The sequence below is a fragment of the Aptenodytes patagonicus genome, chromosome 4 (assembly GCF_965638725.1).
Source record: "Aptenodytes patagonicus chromosome 4, bAptPat1.pri.cur, whole genome shotgun sequence".
In the NCBI taxonomy this organism is placed as follows: Eukaryota; Metazoa; Chordata; class Aves; order Sphenisciformes; family Spheniscidae; genus Aptenodytes; species Aptenodytes patagonicus.
In genome coordinates, this window is record NC_134952.1 from 39,192,361 (window position 1) to 39,206,460 (window position 14,100).

Genomic DNA, 14,100 nt, shown 5'->3' on the forward strand with positions numbered 1-14,100 from the left:
CCGGAACTCAGGCCAGCACTGGCTCACATGCCCACACTACCTTCCATTGAATGGTGTCAACATATCCTTACCCTGTGTTGGGGTTGGTGGGTTTTATTTTTTTGTTTGTGTTTTGTTTTTAGAACCTGGTACAAATAACATCTTGAAGCCACCTGTACCAATAAACATACTATAACCACAGCACATTGTGCCCCCAGCTTTTTTTTCCCCTCCCTCTCCCCTAAATCATATCTGCTGTCTATTCATCTGCTATTGAGAGTACAAGACCTACAGTAAGGACCAAGCTTACTGCTTATTTTTCCCAGGTTTTCACATTTCCACCAGTACTCCTTTCCCAGAGGGAGAAAAAGAATCCTCAGAGGACAGCAAGACTTGAAGGACTGTAAATGAAAAGAACCTGTTCAGTCCTAAAGTAAGCAGCCATTAAAGTGCAATAGATGTGTTAAAAAAACCCCACCACTACTTTAAAAAAAGCTTTAAAGTATTGATGATTAAATAAATAATACTTCTGAAAAAAAGTTTCTACTGTATAGGTCAGATCTACAGTGTGTCATTTAAAATAGGGTTACAAGAAGGAGTGTTATGGTTAGCGATAATTAGCAGGAAATGGGAGTGAGAAGAAGAAAGTTCATCTTTTAAGAGCATCAAAAAAGAATATATAAAGAATTTTCTCTTTCACTTCTCATGCATTTGACATTTCCAAAAGTGTCCCTACACCTTTGGAAAGTTGATTTTTTTTTTTTTTTTTTAACAAGAGTCTGAAACAAGCTTTCTTATAAGGAAGGACTAATCAGAGTGACCCAGCTTTCTATGGTTGCCAGATGTTTTTAATAACTTCTAAAATCATAGACATAACAGTGAATTGATATTTACTCTAATAAAAAAAACAGAAGTTGCCTTTTAAAAAAAATTCTTTTTACAGTTAGCTTTCTAATTCACACTCTCTCAGGTGTTTCCCATATTTCAACTTCCCTCCCACCAGACAAATATTTGTTGGTCAAGTGGCCTTCACCAGACTGAAGCACCAACTTATTCTGCAGTTTCCATATGGACACCTGCAGTTAGGAATTGTGCCCACCAAAATTCACTTCAAGTTAAAAATACTAGCTTCTTGCAAGCTTGTACACAGACGTCTTTGCTTAGGCTTGACTACGTTGTGAACCAGCCTATCTTTATCTTTAAGATTTCATACATAAGTGAATTACAAGTGAGTCACAGGAGAGGACATGGTTTAATAATTTGTTTTAGCAAGGACAACTGGTTTGCTAGTAATTAGAGGAAAGACCTTTAGAAGGGAACTGGCGAAGTATTTAGTTCTTTTTCTTCTTACCTTAACCAACTCTCCTTGAGAGATACATAATGAGAACAGAATGAGATAAGAGAACAAGATGAGATGTGGGAAAACAGGACTAGAAAGAAAGTGACACAAAGGGAATTGGAAGGAGAGCTGGAAGCAAGTGAATGGTGATTATAGAATGTGCTCAAGGAGGAAAACATAAAAAAAATATGAAAATTAAAAAGATATAGGGGAAAGAAAGAGTTAAGGAACAGGATAGAACAGGGACTAGATTAGACTTCAGCTGGAAAGAATGGCAAATGTTACAGGGCACAGTGTAATGCAGAGCAAGAATAAAAGAAGGCATGCTAGGAATAGTACTCGAAGAAGCAAGCAATAGCAGCAAGGCTCCTCATGCTTCATCTACTTGTTAAGGTTCAGAGCGCACTACTTCAGGAGAAGGGAACCCTGCTCCACAGTGCTGCCCAGCTTGGGAAGGACTCCTGTAACATTACTTATTCACAGCTACGTTTATTAATTTAATACTACTGCACAGAGTAGCTCAGCACAAGCTGCAGAAATATGGCCTTTAGCTCTTTTAACTGACCCAGCAGCATATCTACTTCTGGTAGCTCTTGTTTATAGTTACCTCGCTATTCCTGAGATATCTGTTAGCTTACCAGAATGGGCTTGCAAAAGAGTTACTAGAATACGGAAGAAAACAGGACATCTTAACAGCACCTCACCTTCATCCCCACACTGACTTCCCTTCTTTGCCATGCCTGACATTCCAGTGCAAACCTCCATCACCTGCTTCACACTGAGCACAGCTAAGAAGCTGTTAAGTCTGCTCCTGTCCTGAGCCACTTTGACTTGGTGTGCCTCACTTGGCAGCATACTCATCTTTCTGTCCAGATCTCCTACAGTTTTGATAGGCAATATCTTCCTCTCTGGCAGGACTAGTGGGGGAACACAGGGTAAAGTGAGGATACAAACCTTTCTCTGGGATTCTCCAGGATTTCTGTTCTTTTGTTTTGTAAAACTTAGATGGGAACACTTACTTCAGTTCACTAATCATAGTATCAGCTACTTTTTTCATGCCGAGTTTAAGACTGTTCTCACACAATTGGGTTTATCACCCAGGTCCACACCTACCTAGTTCCAGAATCAGCCAGGCTCTCTTTGGCTTTCTGCTCCACACATTGCAGAGTGCTCTGCTGCTGACATGCCATCTTCTGCTCAGCCACAAGGCATACAGCCCTGTTGCTTTTTGCTGACTTTACAGGAAGAACATTTAGGCTTGTGGAGGTTTTTCCCTCAGTCACAAATACATACTTACAGGTTCTTCATTAGCAGATTACGGCACTATCTACATCTTTCTCTGAATCCTTTTTCCAAATTTCTCTCATTTTTCTTCCCTGTGAGTTCAGCTTCTTCTCTATTTTGCAGCCATCTCCACAAATTATTGACGATCTGTAACTATGTCATCTGTTTTCCTAGAAAAGGCTAACACTTTGCTACACTTGCTTTTAGGATATAGAAGATTTCATTAAAAAAAAAAAAATTCTCCTAAGTCAGTCAAACAGCCTTATTCCTCCAGCTAATAAAGGCAACAAGCCCCAGAAATGTTATGCTTTCCTCAGAGCAAGGCCTCAGTGATCTCCTGAGGTGTGCTCAATCAGCCTTGACAGGTATCACCTGCTTGCTCTCCCTCTCTCATTTCTTTGTCTTGCATTTGCTCCTCTTTCCCTGCTCCAAACTTCCCAGCTTGCCCAGTAATGCAACGCACCTGCCTGACCCAACCTCCTCTTTGCTGAAATGCCACACCACCTGCTCAGGTGCAATGGTTTTGAGACTTTGTGCACATGAAAAAACCCACCCCACAAATAAATTAAAGCAAGACTTTATGCTACGTTTGCTTTGCAAGGCCATAAAATAGAAAATATGCTGTTACTGTTATAATAAGCGTTTTAATATTGTGAGCCTCTTTTCTGTAGCAGTATAACAGTTTTCCTAACCTACTGGGAAAGGTACTCTTAGGGGGATCAGCTGCACAGTGTAGTCAGCAGAAGCAGCTGCAGAGACTGCTTCTGCAGTTACCAGGATGTTATTGGGCAATGTTTTTTGCTCTGATGTACCACTGACTGTAAATCTTGAACAATGCTCCGGAACATCCTTTTTGCCCAAACTTCCACTTTTTTCTCTCTTTTTTCTTACGTCCTTTTCTTCTTACATCTTTTAGTTACTTTCTAAATTCTCTTTTCATAATGATTTTTCTAGTTCTTTTGCCCATATGTATTACTGAATCTAAAACTATTTATAAAGTAAAAAAGGAACCAAAAATATGGTATATTCAAATTGTCATTCTATTAATGATTCTTTTAGTTTTAGCAACCCTTTTTTCACCTGGGTATTTACACTGTCAAGCTCTTAGTATCTTGTTATATAGCATACTGGAGCCCTGATCTTCACTGGAGTGCAATAGCAGCAGAATTATAATAATAAATAGTTATGTGCTATCTCTTTTCTGCAGTTATTTAACACAATTATTACCAGAGTAATGCCATTACATGTCTATCTCCAGATGCTTTTCTGAGAAAATGGAAACAATAACGTGAAGCATGGCTTACCATTAAACGAAGTGAAAATATATTGTGGGAAAGAATTACAGTAATGACAGGCAAAGTTGCAGCATAGCTCATCACATACATTAAGAAGATAATTTCTTTTACTTTGGATGTAGGAAGGTCGTGGTTTCAGACAGTTACCAATAGGGGAATTAGGAGAGCCTTGATGTATAGGCAACACTAAGGAAGTGCGTTCAGTTTGAGTTGTTTTAGATTATTCATACACATAAACTCCCTCCAAGAATACATATTTGTTCATGTAAACATACTCCACTCTTGTAAATTAAAGGAACTGACTGACTTGTATTCATATGTTCATATTTTCCCAAAACAAAATTCCACTTTGGAAACCTATAAAGTTTTAACTACCTTTTTTAATTGTAAGGAAAAAAATGAAAAAAAAAAAGAAAAAGAATGCTGAGCCTTTGCTTCCCTGACAATGTCACATATGCAACTGTGTCCAACTTTCCTTTTCCTGAAGTATTCAGAGAAAGTGGATTCCTACTTTTTCCTCTCTCAGTGCTTCAAAGTAAAATGAAAAATATTTTCTACAAATTGCTTGGGTTCAGAATTTATTCAAGCTTTAATCTTGATGAAAAGAACTATAATTGCAAATGTCAGTATGATACAAAAAATCAGTTCAAATGGTTTTACATTCTGTAAAGTAGTTGTCTGACTGATCAAACAGTTCTGACTATTCACAGGAAGCTTTTTGTCTTTGTAGGTAACAGTGATAGCAAGGATAGACATTCACAAAATATATGCCAAAAATATTTAAGCTGAACAGGGAAATATATTTGAACAGAAAAAAAATGAGGAAAAGACAATTCTAAGTATCTCTAGATACAAGATGCTTACACACGCAACTGCTACCAGTTCTGCTTTTCCTTCATTTTGTGACCTCAGCTTTTGTATCTGCACACTGGCATTGACACACTACTAGACAGAGGTTTAAATTGGTTATCACATAACCTACGCTTAGTCCTTCGATCATGTCCAGCTCTGCTTACTTGACTACATTATGCATTTCCTAGGAAATTAATCTTACCTAACTTTATAATATTCCATTACAATCAGAAAATTCAACTTAGGTTGCTCTTCCAAGCAGATTTAATGAAAAAAATCTCTGCGTATGTTTTCTAAAGTAGTGTATATGAACATTTCTTAATATCAGTTCCAGTAAACGTTCACTTTTTGTTATATAAGATGCAATATTTCATCTTATATACTCTGACCATAGGTAGTGAAGAAGGGTCAGGTCTATAGCATTTATCTTTTTGCAGATATGTAGTATTTTTTAGGATTTTTCTAGTTTCTATATACTACTCCCAAATGACCTATTTCAAAACCTCTATGGTTGTACAAATTGTATTAATTTACCGTTAAAAATTAAACACTGATAGCAAAATGGTTCAAAGACGTTCGCAATCAATGAATACCCAATACTGAAGATTATTTTTTAATGCTTGAGATAAGATTAGTGATTGCAACTATAGTAACATAACATCCTGCATCTATCACGAAAATCTCCCTTTACAGTGAATGTCAGTGACAATGAATAGAAGTTTACAGACTGAGTAAGTATTACCACTAAGCTGTTAATATGCATTCAGAGATGTGCTACTCTTAATATTTTCTGAGATTGAAAAGAATTTTAAAAATGGCTTCATTGTCTACCATTGCCATTAATACCCACTATGCAATCATATTCTGATCAGAAATGAAATAATACTAGTTGAGGGCTTTGTTTATATAGGAAAATAAAGAATCGATTCTAGGGACATTGCTGGTGTTATATAGAAATATTCTCTATTTGCATTCTTACCAACTTCTCTTCCATATCGTAAGACTAATAATTTTGCTTTTAAAAACCAGTATGTAGTTTCTGTATTAGAGATAGGCTGAAAAGATAGAAAATGGAAAAAATACTTAGGTAAGCAAGTGAACAATTCAGGAAGCGATGACCGTAATGAGAAAATTTCAAGACACAGCACACAGTTTTAGTAAATAAAAATATGCCAAAGATGTTAGTTCTAACACCTGAACTTTAGGAAAGTACTTTGCAATTTTTGCCCGTTTAGCATGATTTGAAATTATATTGTAAGCTTTGGAGGTGCTTTGGAGGTAATTAAGTGAAGTAAGTAATCCAAAGGTCATTTTCTTAAATGCTGTATTTGCATTTATTCAAAATGTAAATAATTATTTTTAAATTTTGCAAATTAAAACTGCCTTTGACAAAGTTATATAAGATTTTCTGCAAAAATGTCTTTTTTTCAAACTCAGAAGAATAATTTTTATATTAAACTAAGAATTCCTTTTGTGCTCTCAATTTTTTCCCCTCATATTTGTCCTTCTGTAATTTCTACAGAAATACTAGCAAATCTTGGGAGAAAAGAATGAATGAATATTGCCGCTGTCTTTCACTGGGAAAAAATCTGCTGAAAAGTATGATTTCATATAAGAATTTTTTTTAAACAATACTTAACGTAGTCTCTATTCTTTGGTGTTAAGTTGTTCAGAATAATGCTGGCTGAGTGTTCCCTTGCATGAATTCCTCCTCTAAACCAGATGGCACTATTTTACTTCACACCCATAACCTTTTGAATTAAGCAGCTTTATTCAAGGCACTCTATTTATCATACTCAGAAGGTATGAAAAGCTAGATCAAATGCATTCTACTTCTTTATTTTTAAATGGCTTAATTATTAACTTGAAAGGAACTTTTATGTTCAAAGACTCTGAAAGTTTGTAAGGACCCTTTCTAGTGAACATCAGCTTCTTAAAAACGGAGGTCATGTCTGGAGAGTCATTCAATTTACGTATCTAATCCTGGACTCAGACACAACATGTCTACTGACTGCTTCCACATCAGTAGGTTAGTAGGTACATGGCCCATTAGTATTGTCAAAGAACAGAAAGGATTCTGGTAAGCTAAAAAAAATTGTTCCTTTGCTCATTATGTGGATTGAAATGCCCATGCTCAGAAGCATGAATTTATACCAAGATGTAGCAGTAGTGGATTAATCTGGTGAAAGGCAGGTTAAGAGGCTGTTCCTTACTGTATTCTATACAGTAAATATACAACTGAAACATATTGACTAGTGGTCTGTGTTATCTTCTTTGACCTTCGCACTAAAACGGACTGTATGCACTCGTCAGTTATAACCCAAAAGGTGTCTTTACCAGATGTCATACGTATGAATGGTTATTTAATCTCAGGGCTTGCATATGGCTACACCTCTTCAGGAGATTTAGTCTGTGAATCCTTATCAAGGATTAGGGAATCTGACATATGGATGCTGCACAATGTGGTCACTAGTACAGGATTAGAACCATACTAAAAAGGATTGTGTTTGTGCTCACTGAATTTCTTCTTTAGGAGTATACCAATATATTCTGCAGAGTTTCCAGGAAAATCTTCAAAATTTCCAAATCTTCCAAATTGATCATTGTAAGAGGAGTCAACATAAATTCTTTCCTTTTAAATGTGAAAGATGTATTTAGGATAGGTACCAAGAAGACAGCTGTATGATCAGGAGCTTTGAGCAACTTGATCTAATGAAAGATAATCTTTAAAAGGTCCCTTCCAACCTAAACCATTCTATGATTCTATGATAGCGAAAAAAAGCAATTCTTCTCCTAACATCCTGAGTGTGAAAATGGGGAATACACGCCTCCCATATCCTACCATTGCATTTGTTAAAAAAATACTACTATACTAAAAAAAAATTACTATCCCTCATTGCCCAAATTGTATGGAAGGGGTCCTTTAAAAAAACCCCGAGAGTCAGGATGAGTCCATCTGCTTGGTAATAAGTCTGGTGTCCTCTTAAGTCTGCTTCCTCCATTAAGACTTCCTCCTAAGTACTGCAGCTTAGGATCATTGATATTCAGTGCCTTTACAAAAGCAAATCAACATCAGTCTTCTTGTATGATGTTTTACTCCTTCTCAGTGCATGATAAAGCAATGTAAAAGGCAACGAGTATGCTGAAATGACTCAAAAGAGAAAACAGAAAATTAATTTTGATTTAGTACAAATAAACAAAATCTTTTACTGTCCAGAAGTGCTTATCCATACACATCAAAGCTCAGTTAACGTCTTATATTTGTTCCCCAAAGAGTAATACATTCCAGCTGTCTCCTAGTGCTTCTTCAGAACATTCCTATGCTGACACTAGGATTCAAAGTCTTGCTCAGGACTCAGAGACCTGGTAAATACAGGCTGTGTCTACACTGATCAATGCTTTTGCCCCAGTAGAGTGATATAGCTTGGCCCATGTCCATATTGCTAAAGGTTAGTTCTCTAAAGCAGCCTGGTACACCCACACAATACAGTGCTTGACCAAGCTGTGGCGGTGGTGGCCCTGTGTACACCTTGCGGTGCACTATGGACCTAAGACAAAATAATTATCCTTTTGTGTTCAATTTTTCAGTTCAGTATGCCTGAAGAGTGTAAAGGCAGCACTGCAATCTACTTTAGTGTTATTTCTGTAATATAAAACATAGGACTGAATAGAGCGATGGACTTTGTGGTGGCTTCCTTGCAACAGATGCCATTAAACCTATCCCACAATGGGTAAGTCAGTCAGTCATGCTACTGGCCGAATCTTCTCTCTTGTGTAGATTTATATGTACCCAAGCTTCTTTGACTTGATAAAGTACTGTTCCTATGCATATCCACTTTAGTGTGAGGATGTTTTCCAGGCAGGGAATGTTTTCTGTAACCAGGCAAACTCTGACCAGGGTTCAGGCCTCTTATGGGCTACAGGTTACATTCTTCTGTGTACAAACACAAAAACTTGTGAATACATGGTCCTGCTCTTTATCCTGTTTGGTTTTTGTTTTGTTTTTTTTTTTTTTAATCTTTCTGAAAGTGCCTATCTTTTCATCTCAAATACAGGAGCAACTAAGGGAAACAAGCCTCCTATCCTAGGCATGTGAGTTAACATCCACAGATGCAGTGAGAATATTCCCATTCATCTCTATGATTATTCAGCCTTTTCCTTTCAGTTTGGTGATAGAACTTTCTATCAAAGCTAGGACACTTAGAACTGTACTGGGATAGAGCATTTCAGTTCAAATAGATCAATCACTCTAAAGGACGATGTATAAAATCTATTAGCAAAATAAAAACAAAGAGAACAAAACCACCACAATTACCATCACAAAAGAAATCAAGGGAGAAACTGGTATTTAACTAACTCATAAATTTCTACTATACTACATTTTCTAAACAAAGGACATAGATATTCTCCTCTGGATTCTGAGTACAAGCTTTGCTCTGTGCCAATGATCACTTTGGGAAAAAACCAAACAAATCGTATTTTAATTGATGTATCAGCAAACTCTCAGATTTAAAGTTCTTGCTAGGAAGGGCTCAGAATGCAAAAATATTTTCATTATCTTTCTTATTTAACTGGTGGGAAATTACAGACTTGTATATCCACAAATTTACCAATACATTTATTTCTGATCCTCTGACTACTTGAAGAAGTTGAGATAATTCTTTCCCTTTTCAAAAGCAATATACAAATAGTGGTGTGTGTGTTTACACATTCATTTAGAAACACACATACATAACACACACACCTTTGAATGTTTCTATTTCCTTAATTTTCCAAGGACTTTGGGACACACAGAAATGAAAAGCCACCTTTTCATCTTATAATTATGTCTGTGACCTCACAAGTTGTGCTTCTCTCTTTCTTATATGAGGTATCACATGAAAGAGAATAGGAAATGTACACAAAAGTGGAAGGGAAAAAGATAACAAAAGAAAATAACAAGCAGAAAAATAAAACAGCAAGGATGGTAAGGAAGAGAATAAATCTAGGAAGAAAAGAGAAGAAGAAACAGAAATAAAAGCAGAGATACATAAGATAGGAAATGAAGTGAAGTGAAAGTCAAATAAGAATCAACTGGAAAAAATTGAGAATGGATTAAATAATACAAAGTGAGAATAAAACAGAAAACTATAAAACAGGAATGGTGAGTGGCAGGAATTAGCCTAAAAGAAATCTGTAGAACCAAAAATGAAGAGAGAATATGTCCGTATTTTTGAAGTTAGATTAGAAGAAGTAAAATCAGGACTACTTGACTGCAGCTGATCTTGGAAATAATTGCCAGAAATCTTTTGGTGCTTCCATCCCTAACATTCAGTTATTCTCCTCTGATAGTTTTCCACAAATTGAACAGATGATACAGTATTTCAAAAGCCAATTAAGTACTATATGGCCAGAAATAAGCTATCTTAACTAGTGCAGGAAATGCTGAAGCAATTACGATAATGACTCATCATTAAAATTATTCTTCTTTTCTACAGTGGTCATAGCTGCAAACAGCTTATGATTATCCGAAAGTAGCCAGTCTTCAAAAGAAAGGGCAAAAGTATTTTTGTTTAACAAGTCAATTGAATGCTCATTGTGCCTTTTACTATCACCCTTCTCCTACCTCAGAAGGGTTATTTCCTCCTTTGTCACCTCATTTATATTCCACGGTAAAAGGTTCATTGATTACAATCAGGAGAAAAACTTACAATGAAGTGAATTATAAGTTTTATTCACAAAGGCCTCTAGACTTGCAGTAAAAGTTGCAGATAATATCCCTAAGGCTTCTGAGGTACAGCATGGCAGAAAATTGCTTCATATTGCTTAATTTGGAAACATTAACATAATGGATGACAATCAATAGGCTCTAATAATTACAGCAAAACCACGCAATTCCCACAAGTAAACATGTGCTTTATGTGGTATACAAATTGCTATCCTGTAAAATGCATAATTACATTCTCTGTAAAGCAATTCATCAGAAAACACAACTATCTTGTTATGCTCTTGAGAGTATTTCAAGACTTCATTCCGTAATACCAGCAGTATCAGTTAAAACAAGGTCTAAGAGCAAACAATAGCAAGCCGGAGCTGTGACAGTTCCCTCTTCAGGTATCTGAATACAATAAACAAACATCACAGGAACAGAATGCCTAAACCCTGTTCTATCTGTAACTAACAGAAAGAGAAAAAACAATTTTAGAGGGAATGCTTGGGCTTAGCAATGGGAGGAATTCCCTCTGCACTCAGCGCTGATGGATGGCTTGTGGAGACGTCTCCCGAGCGAAGGGAAGATGGTTCCTCGTGCCATTAAAAACCATTGAAAGATCTAGAAATACCTTTCTGGGAACAAGCTTACAGTGTCAGAGACGAGTAATAAATGATCCAGCTTTTTTCTCTCAATGTAAAAACTTTGCTTCTCCCATATTCTTCTCAGAGGCACTGAGGACACTCAGTGGTTTTATGTACTATGAACTTTATTATAAAAATACTGCTGGAACAGTCTAGCAAGGATAAAAAGACTTACTCACTGCAATACCCCTAATTTTGATGAATTGCAGTTCATCAAAAGTTACAATGTAGCTAAAAATAGAGTGCTGTGTTTTATCCTTAATATGTGAGCTGAATGCAGAAGCACTTCTGTACTTAAATGTACAAGCCTGACTAGATTCAGGGCATATTAAGAGAAAAGATACAGGAAAAGAATTAGGATTTTGGCTTACAAGTGCATACTGCAGAATTGTTTCTTCCAGGCTGGGATGAAACCCTCTAAACGCATGAGACTATTCACAGGCCAACTATTTTTGTATAACCACGACCCATGTACCCATGGAGGCTTTCTCCCGGCTTATAATGTAGCTGCTAATAGTGTTGATCTGTGATTTAGTCAGTCATTTGCCTTATTGGCAGAAGTCCTGTGTGGTCTATACTCTGTCAGCTACCACAACATAATTAGTTTTACAGATGCTAAATAGTCCTTCTTTAAAGTACAGATAAGTTAAAGTACAAACAAATATGCATCGCACCTGATTTAGGAGAGCAAATCTGAGGTTGAAAATGGCAACAACTTCCCAATATCACAACTGATCACACAGTTTTGCTTTGATCACTTTCCTGCTACATTTTTCTACAGCTTACAATTATTTGATCTGGTAACAACTTTGTTCAGGATTCCCTGGTCTGCACTATCCTAAGCGCTGTCTTGACCTCAGCTAACATAGCACATGGGCTACCTGAATCCTAGCAACTTCCTAAGCTTGAAGTTCTCCACTTTGCAATTGTAAAATCACATAAAAATAAATAATGTGCTCATTATTGAATAAGAAAAATAAGGAAATGCCCTAGAAATGTAACCTTTTGACTATACTTAACCCTTACCGATGATAAAGACTGGAACGTTTAGATTTGTATCCCTGCCTGCTGCTATTTGAACTAACATATTAACTTAAAACTGCAAAGAACTTTTTTTTTTTTTTAACATGAACCAATCACTAATGGCAGAGGAAACACAATTATACCAGAAATTATTAAACTAGCGGGGATCCTGGATTTGGTTCCTACACAGGCAATGGTCTTTAAGAGTTACAGACTATTGATTTCTCAAAAATCCAGTCCATGGGCCCTGCCCCACACCCGTTTCTGCTCTACTCTGGGTTCTTTGCTTTGTGTTTTCTTTACGCAACCCCAGCTACTTCTCCACTGCTTCCTGTCTCTGTTCCTCCCCTCCATGCTTCTCTCTCCTCCTCTCATTCATCTTCTAGTGTGCTAGTGGTGCTCTTCTGCCCCTTTCCTGCCCAAATTTTCTATTCTCTACTGTCCCTTATGCCTTTCCCGTTCTTCCTCTCTGCCCTTTTACCATTTCCCCAGCTTTTTTTCCCTGTTACTTCTTTCTGCTCTTGTTCTCTTTGTGCTTCTTACTGAACTCCTGCTTTTATCTCCAGTTCTCCTCCTTTACTCTCTGGGCTGACATTGTACTGTTGCTAGGAGAAACTGCAGGTCTTGTTAAGCCCATGTCACTCTAGAAACATGGGCAGCACACAAAAGTTATCATGCTGAAGCTATGAAGAACTGAAACACACCCAGGACACATTAATTTCGTCAATAATCAAACTGAAACAAAGTTGTATTGTCCATATGTATACAATGATCTTTTCCAAAATGGAACAAATTAGGAAATTTTTATGAATTTGCAAACCACAAGGGCATTAGCATGAGGAAATTTGTCCAAAATTAAGTCACTGCTCCAAAACATTCAGGCATGAAGCTTACCAGGACATAGCTGTGTGTTTTAATAGAGAAAACGTATATTTTCTCCCACTGCAGAACATCTTAATTAGAAGAAAAAAAAAGAATTCCAGTCTTAAGAAAGACATTGCAACTGGAAAATGTAATCCCAAGTAGTTCAACTTTGACAAGCCTTGGACAGAATTGTTTTAAAAAGGAAAAAAGTTATGCAACCATAAATATACTTAACATCTCAAACCATAATAAGCAAGTGCAAACTTACTTGTTAACAAACTTGACACTCATTGAAGTCCAGCTAAATGGTGCAGCGCATTCAGGTACAATCATGATGACAAGAGAAGATGAGAACTAGCTAGTGGAAGACAGACAGCAGTTCTTATCTGCTAAATGGGTGAGGAGGACAAGCCACCATCCAGTGTTTACCCAGTGCTTAACCTGTTCTAGTATGGTGCACTCTGCTAAAGATTTCACAGAGGTTGGGCATGGACAGAGATATGCCTAATCTTCTGTTTGTACGTCTTTTCATAGGAATTTAACTGATAGAGCATAGGAATTTAACTGATTCTGATTGTAGTACCTTTTTTCCTCTTCTCACTGTCTTTCCTCACTACCCAATTTATCTCTCTAAAAATATAATAATAACAACAACAACCATCACCAATAATACTTAGCTTTTACACACCCTGCTGTTCTTACTGTGGTGAAATCCCATTTGAACTCAATGGGAGTTTTGTCTGAGCAAGCACTACAGGATTCTCTCCTTGATTTATAAAGAACAATTCACCACAGCATCTAGATGGTATTTTGAAAAATTAAAAATACATTACACAAAGCTACTCACAATGAATGCTATTTAACAGACTACTATTATCACTAAGAATATATTGGTAATCTTGGAGCTGGTGGCAGCGGGAGCATTTGATTTTTCTAATTTTATGATTAACCTCAGTAGGGAATATTTTGCCTTTTTTCCTGGGTATGTCTATTTTACAGACTCCTCGTAAGTTAACAAGACCGTTACTGAAGAGTGATCTCTATAGGTTTATTCTTCAAAGCACAGTAAAACTTAATTTAATCACAGCTTCAAAATATCATACAATAAAACTAATTTAATTACACTTAGCA